Here is a 7,424-nt window from a genome sequence, read left to right on the forward strand (position 1 = left end):
CAATATAGCCATTTTTAATTACCCTATTCTACATTAATAACAATAATTCCTTAACTCCTATATATCATATACATATACATATACATAAATGCATACATACATACATACATACATACATATATATATAAAATCAGATTCCACATGGTATTGCCTTTTCTCTATTACATTCTAATTCATATATTTATTCCAAAAACATTTACATAATAAATTTATTTTCCCATTTTAATCCATTCAATTAATTTTGAAAGCTAATAATAATCTTTTCTTTTCAAATCTCATACTCCATATTTACTTTATTCATCACATTGTTAAATATTAATCAATATTCTTATAGCAAATTCTTATTTCAATATCTATTCCAGTTAAATTTTTATCTAGTTTAACAATAATTCTTAATAAAATATCAGTTCCAATCTTTTCTATTTTTATTCCATCTATATTCTTAAATACCACAATATATTTCCATGCAGATTCCCTTTTCCTAATCATCTTCTACCCATCATCTCTTGTTCTCCTGACTATATTATTTTTCTCATCTTAGCTTGCTTTCTGTTTTCTATCATTTTTAGTTCTTTCTCTTAATTTCCCTTATTTTCCCTGCTTTTTCTCTCAATTTCTTACTTCAATTATTTATTTTATCCCCCTCTCTCTTTTGATCTTCCCTCTACAATTCCCTCTTCTGTTGTTTCCTCTTCCTTTGTTTAACCTTCCAGATAATTCCTCATTTGTTTATCACATCAAACCTTAAAATTTTAGTTTTTACTGCTTTTTTGTCCTTTCTTAATGTTTGTTGTTCCACTTGTTCTTTGAAGCTAGTTTCTTCTTTGCTTAACTTCTCCCACTCTGGCTCTCTTTGTTCTTCTTTGATTTGTGTCACCATTTCTACTTTTTCTAGTAAAGTACTCCATGTTTCTGAACTTTCTTTCATTGTTTCCTTCACACTTTGCAGTTCTGAACTTATTTCCATATATATTCCACTCATTTTGTGCACTTCTTCTTTTTCTTCTTTAATATTTGTATCCAATCCAATTATCCAGTAGTTTATTTCAACCAGCATCTTTTATGTTTAATTTTAACAGTCAATAAAAATCTTTGTCTTTATTTCCCAGTTCTATACAACTTGCTCCTTTTCAAACTCATTTTGAAAGCCACCAATCAATCCCGGGATAATATCTTCATATATCTCTTTACTATAATGTTTTAATATTTCACTTTTCAGGGGTTTTGTTGTAATAAAATTCCTCTTATTCCATTTCACATTCCAACCTTAAATAGACCAAACGCTTTACAAAAATCAATGAAATTTTTCCTTTACCATTAGATGGTGCTCTTAATTCAGTTTCCACTTTCCACCTTTTATTTTTCTGCTTTCCCTTTTTAAAAAACTTTTATTAATTAACACAGTCAATTCCAGCATTTAATCAATGCCTATTTAGTGCCAAAATCCAATAGTTATCCAATTGAGTTCCCAAATCGGATATAGTTAAATGTTTTCCTCAAAGGTTTTTCATATCCAATTTAATTCTTTTTCAAAGTCCAAGTTCTTGAGTTTCCAATTTTTCTCTCTCTCTCAAGTCACCATTTCTACAATCTTTATTGAGAATTCTTTCCATTAATTCCATGGTTACCTTTTAATTTCCAGATATTTTGCCTGGTCCACACACTGTTCACTGCCTCACCACTCCAGCACAACCTTATTTCCTCGGTTAGCCTTCCATCTTCAAGATGGCCATTTTAGACCACTGCTACAGTCCACCTTTGGAGGGAGTGTTCCTACCCAGGGAGGGGAGATGTGGCTCCCCTCGACCCAGCAGATGGTCTCCCCCTTTTTCACCACCATTACAAGGTGGCTCCAGCCCCATTTGGGACCCTCCAATGGGTAGAGCATGATTTTAAGGCACACACAATCGTAGACTCTGATCTGTCTTTGAAGGAAGTGCCACTTGAAATCCCTACCAATCCAAATCAGTTTTGAATATCATTCTGCAGGAATTATCTTCATGTGTTCAATCTAACATATAAGGAATATTGAGTAGTCTCACCTTTCTCGCATTCATGTTGGATAGCATAAGTGAAAAACTAGCATATTTTTGTAACATGATTATTTACAGCTTTATATGGAAACATGTTTGAAGCTTTCAACTGCAGACAACCACATTATACACTTGGAAGTCTTTGAAATAATTAGAATAATCATACAAAATTATTCTTTTGATAGATTATTGTCAGCCCTTTGAAATAGTCTAGACAAGAAGCCATGATATCATTACCTTTATTGTAAGGTTATGGTAACAGAATCTTGCAAATCTGACAAAAATAGTTTCCTCTCTCCTATTTTTAGTCTCCTGAAAACAAAGAAGGGTCCCTTCTGAGATATTTTCTATACTCCCATCCCTCATTAGGATTAAGGTTTCGTTTTTAAGACCATTGTTTGCACAGTGGTTCTTCCTCCTCTCTCCAAGGCAATTCTCACTTATATCATATATATAAGGATCAAACTATTTTCTGAAGCACCTGTAGGCCAGACAATGGATGGAAACTGAACAAGGAGAGATTTTACCTGGAAATAAGGAGAAACTTTCTGACAGTGAGAACAATCAACCAATGGGACAGCTTGCCCTCGGAAGTTGTGGGAGTGCCATCACTTGAGACTTTCAAGAAGAGATTGAGCTATCATTTGTCCAAAATGGTGTAGGGTCTCCTCTTGGGCAGAGTGTTGTAAACAAGTCTTCAGTCAGGTCTGCAAAAGAAGCGGGAGACAGCATGACAGCTGATTGGCTGCTGTGTCTGACAACGCACTATAAAAAGGAGTGCTGTCAGATGGGATCAGCTGTCACCTATTGGCCACAGTGTTAGTGCATGGTTTGACATTTTAAACTTTGTTAGCTGTTAATAAAAGGGTTATCCTGAATCCACTGGTCTGTCTTGGTTATTTCACTTTCACTTATTTCACTGTCTCACTCAGAGTAGTGAGACAACCAGCTAGAAAGTCAGAGCTTGTTAGCTGAAGTCACTCAGAGATGTCCATTGCTGAAATGGCAATGGCACTCTCCTTTGCCCCATATCAGTTGGGAACTGATACTTGGGAATCTTATCTTTACAGATTTGAATGTTTTATTGAGGCTAATGATCTGCACAACATTTCACTGGAGTGGAAGAAAACATTTTTCTAGAATATTCGTGGCACTGAAGTTTTTGACATGGCAGCTGCACTCCTATCACCTTAGACAGTCCATGAGGTTTCTTGGGAAACTATGTTGACAGTTTTGGGGAGTCATTACATGCCAAAACCATCTAGAATAACCAGAAGGCACACTTTTCAAAGGTGTTATTAAGCTGAGGACGAGACTATAAGTAAATATATGGCCATGTTAAGGAAATCTGCTCAGCATTGCTGTTCAGAGAATTAGAGAATATCCTTCTGGATCAACTAGTGTGTGGCAAGATCTCCACCTCCAATGATGTTTACTAGCCAAGCCAGACCTATCACCACAAAAAGCTATAGATAAAGCTCAAGCAGCTGAACTTTCAACCCAATCTGCAGCTGAAATTCAGGGAACAGGTGAAACAGTAACACCCAGGGGACAGCAGTCTGTTCATATGGAACAGACTGATTTAGAGAACATGGATCCTGATCAGGATATCTATTACCTCAGGACACCAAAGTCTAAAAGTGAGTCCAATGAGGAAAAACCTCACCAAACAAGACCTCTTTGCATTGGCTGTGGGGGTAATCACCAGAGACAGGCTTATAGATTTAAAAATTCAGTCTGCCTTCGCTGTCAAAAGAAAGGGTGCTTAGCTAAAGTTTGTAGGGCTCTTTTACCACTTCAGAGCTGAAAATTTCAAAAAACCAGGGTAAAAGGAACAGCCCATTACAAAGACTGCTTTACATTAGATAGGCAGGAGAGAAACATTACAGCAGCACTAAGGCAAGCAAATATATTAGGGGGATTTTTTGTGTGTGTGAAAATTGAAAACAGGCCCTGAAAAATGGAAATAGGCACAGGGTCTTCCCTATCTATTGTTTCTTGAGTACTATTAAATGCCTGGTATCACAGATGTCAAAAAGATGGTTACAGCCCTGCAGCCCCCACCTCAGAGACTATCAATCAAATCTGGTGCCAGTCATCAGAATACACAAATTCCAGGTAAGTTTCCAAAATTTTGAGGGGAAACTTCCATTAGTAATTGTGGAAGGCTCCCTTCCCATTTTATTGGGGTTAGATTGGTTTATGTCATTGGGATTGGGAATCAGTGGCATCAATTTCATATAGGAACCTGATTTAGATAATTTGTTACAGGATTTTAAAGATCTTTTTGATGGGACCCTGGGGAAATATACAGGCACCCCTATTTCCTTCAACCTGGATCCTCAGGCTGTGCCTATCAGACGCAAGCCTAGGAGGGTTCCCTTTGCCCTTAAATAAAAAATTGATGAAAAACTGGACAAATTAATATCTCAAGGGGTATTGGAACCAGTTGATTACTCAAAAAGGGAGACCCTAATGATAACACCTGTGAAGGGTGATGGATTGGTACGAATCTGTGCTGATTATAAATGTACAGTCAATAAAGCACTACAGGTACACTCTTACCCTGTGCCTGTGGTTCAACATTTAATACATTCCCTAGGTAACAGCAAGATTTTCACCAAGTTAGACATTTCACAGGCTACAAACAGTTGCCTGTGGATGACATGACCACGATTATCTCACACAGAGAGAGGCTTTTAGGTGCAAGCACCTCCAATTTGGAGTTAGTGTGGCCCCACCAAAGTATACCATACTTTGATGAGATATTGATAGCTGCCACATCTCTAAAACAACTTTTTGATAATTTACACATCATTTTCACTAGGCTTCAAGAGGTAGTACTCAAAGTAAACAAAGATAAATGTAAGGTGGGGGTCAGCAAGATAGACTTCCTAGGCTATTCCATTGATGCTGCTGGTCTCCATCCCACTGAACCTAAAGTCACTGCCATCCATAAGGCACAAATTCCCCAAAACAAAACTGAGCTTCAAGCATTTCTGGGGCTTTTAAACTTGTATGCAATCTTTTTACTTCACAAGGCAACTCTGGCAGAACCTATACATAGATTACTAGATAAAAACACACCCTGGGTCTGGGGCCAGAGGCAGGGTGCAGCATTTCAGGCTGTAAAATCTCTTCTGACCTCAGATAGTGTCTTAATCCAATTCAATGAGGAGTTACCTGTTGTATTAGCATGTGATGCTTCCCAAATAGAATCGAGGCAGTCCTGAGCCACAAATTTCCCACTGGCAGAGAAGCCCCAATAGCCTTCTCCAGAACTTTTGCTGCTGCAGAGCAAAAGTTCTGGAGAAGACTGACAAGGAGGCTCTTGTCTAGCCAGACTGAAAAGGAGACTCTTGCTTTGGTGGCTGGTGTAAAGAAGTTTCATGAGTACCTATATGGCAGACATTTTGAGCTCATGACAGACCACAAACCATTACTGGGTTTATTAGCTGGGGACAAGCAGACATCCCAAGTGTTCTCACCATGCATGATTCTTTGGATTGTGTTCCTGGCTGCCTATAATTACACATTAACACACTGGGCTGGAAAGAACTTATGTTATGCTGATGCATTGAGCTGCTGCCTTTTGCCAACTATTGTCAATGACCCAGCTCCTGCCTCATTTGTATCACTGATAGATGAATTCCAGACCCCAATTACCACATCAGATGTTGCCAAGACATCTACACAGTACAAGGTAATCTCACAGGTGTTGGACTGGGTTAAAAGAGAGTAGCCCACACAGCCCAATTCTAAAAAATCCCAGCCTTTCTTTGTACAACAACATGAGCTTTCAGCACAAAGGGGATGTTTGTTATGGGGGTGCAGAGTAGTGATACCATCCACCTTATATTAGCAGGTATTGGAATCTCTTCATGAAGGGCACCCTGGAATTGCTAAAATAAAAGGCCTAGCTCAAAGCTATGTATGGTGGCCCCAACTAGATAAAGACATTGCTAACTGGGTGCCAGCCCTGCCAAGTCTCACATCCTGCACCCCCAAAAACAACACCTACTGAATGGGAGAATCCTAAAATGCCTTGGTCAACGGTACCTATAGACCCAGCAGGTCCATTTCAGCATGGAACTTTTCCAGTAGCTATGGACACTTATTCTAAATGGTTGGAGGTTGTGCCCATGTCATCCACCACTTCAGATGCTATCATCAGAACTCTTAAAAAGTTATTTGCAACACATGACCTACTAGACCTTCTGGTGTCAAATAATGGTCCTCAATTTACTGCTTGTGGGACTGGGTATCAGACATGCCCTCTCAGCCCCTTTTCATCCCACATCCAATGGGCAGGCAGAATGCATAGTGAGGTCTAGCAAAGAAGCTCTGACCAGAATGGGCCCAGGTGATTGGGAATACAAGGTGGCTAAATACCTGCTGTACAGCATGTTACCCCAAGCCTTACCATGGGTTACAGTCCAGTAGAATTATTAATGGGCCGGTGCCTCCTAACCCATTTATATAGGCTGCATCCCAATTATGCCCCTGACAGGACCCATGAGCCAAACATGAACCTCAGAACATTTACAGAGGGTGATTTGGTTTTTGCCAGGAACTATGAGGAAACGCCATTATGATGCCCAGAAAGGGGGTAGGCATAACTGGACCCCGTTCTTACAGGATGTTATTGGATGATGGGAGGTTGTGGCATCGACACATTGACCAGTTGAGAAGTCACCCAGCTGAGCCTAGAAACACCAAGGAGTCTAACAATAATGCAATGTCCACACCAAGGCTGAATACACCAAACCCCTGCCACACTGAGGCCATGCAGGACTTACCATTGCATCTGGAGCCAGGCCTTCTGGAGTGATCCAATGGCAATATTCCATCTGCTGCTAAGTCCAGCACTCCCAATAGAGTGGAAGCTTCACCAGGAAACAATCCACAAGGGCCGACAAACTACAACTTAGCAACCAACTATCCAAGTGAACAAACTTTGAACACTGCAAAGATCTTCGAGGAGCAGGCGATGCCCTGTGTATCTCCAGGATTATGCATGTGCCATCCAAGGAGAGAGGAGTGTTGTAAACAAGTCTTCAGTCAGGTCTGTAAAACAAGTGGGAGACAGTGTGATAGCTGATTGGCTGCCGTGTCTGACTGCGTGCTATAAAAGGAGCGCTGTCAGACAGGATCAGCTGTCACCTGTCAGCCACAGTGTTAGTGTGTGGTTTGACATTTTAAACCCTGTTAACTGTTAATAAAAGGGTTATCCTGAATCCTCTGGTCTGTCTCAGTTATTTCCACTTTAATTTAACACAGGGGGTTAGACTAAATGACCTACAAAATCCCTTCCAACTCTGATTATCTATTATCTGTTATCTACTCCACAGTTCATGTAGAATGATGTATTTCAATATTTTGTTCTGTATT

At 39.5% G+C, this 7,424-nt stretch overlaps 1 long non-coding RNA gene across 1 annotated transcript; it reads right to left on the bottom strand.

Moving 5' to 3' along the window:
- Positions 1-601: 601 nt before the first annotated feature.
- Positions 602-7,154, bottom strand: LOC148124092 (uncharacterized). The gene is made up of 2 exons (XR_015740384.1): positions 6,833-7,154; positions 602-2,740 (listed from the first exon to the last, which is right to left on the bottom strand). It is a non-coding gene; the product is annotated as an uncharacterized LOC148124092 (long non-coding RNA).
- Between the last annotated feature and the right edge of the window lie 270 nt (positions 7,155-7,424).

This window comes from Pseudonaja textilis, chromosome Z (genome assembly GCF_049901715.1).
Source record: "Pseudonaja textilis isolate UNSWEBS1 chromosome Z, rPseTex1.2, whole genome shotgun sequence".
NCBI classification, from domain to species: Eukaryota; Metazoa; Chordata; class Lepidosauria; order Squamata; family Elapidae; genus Pseudonaja; species Pseudonaja textilis.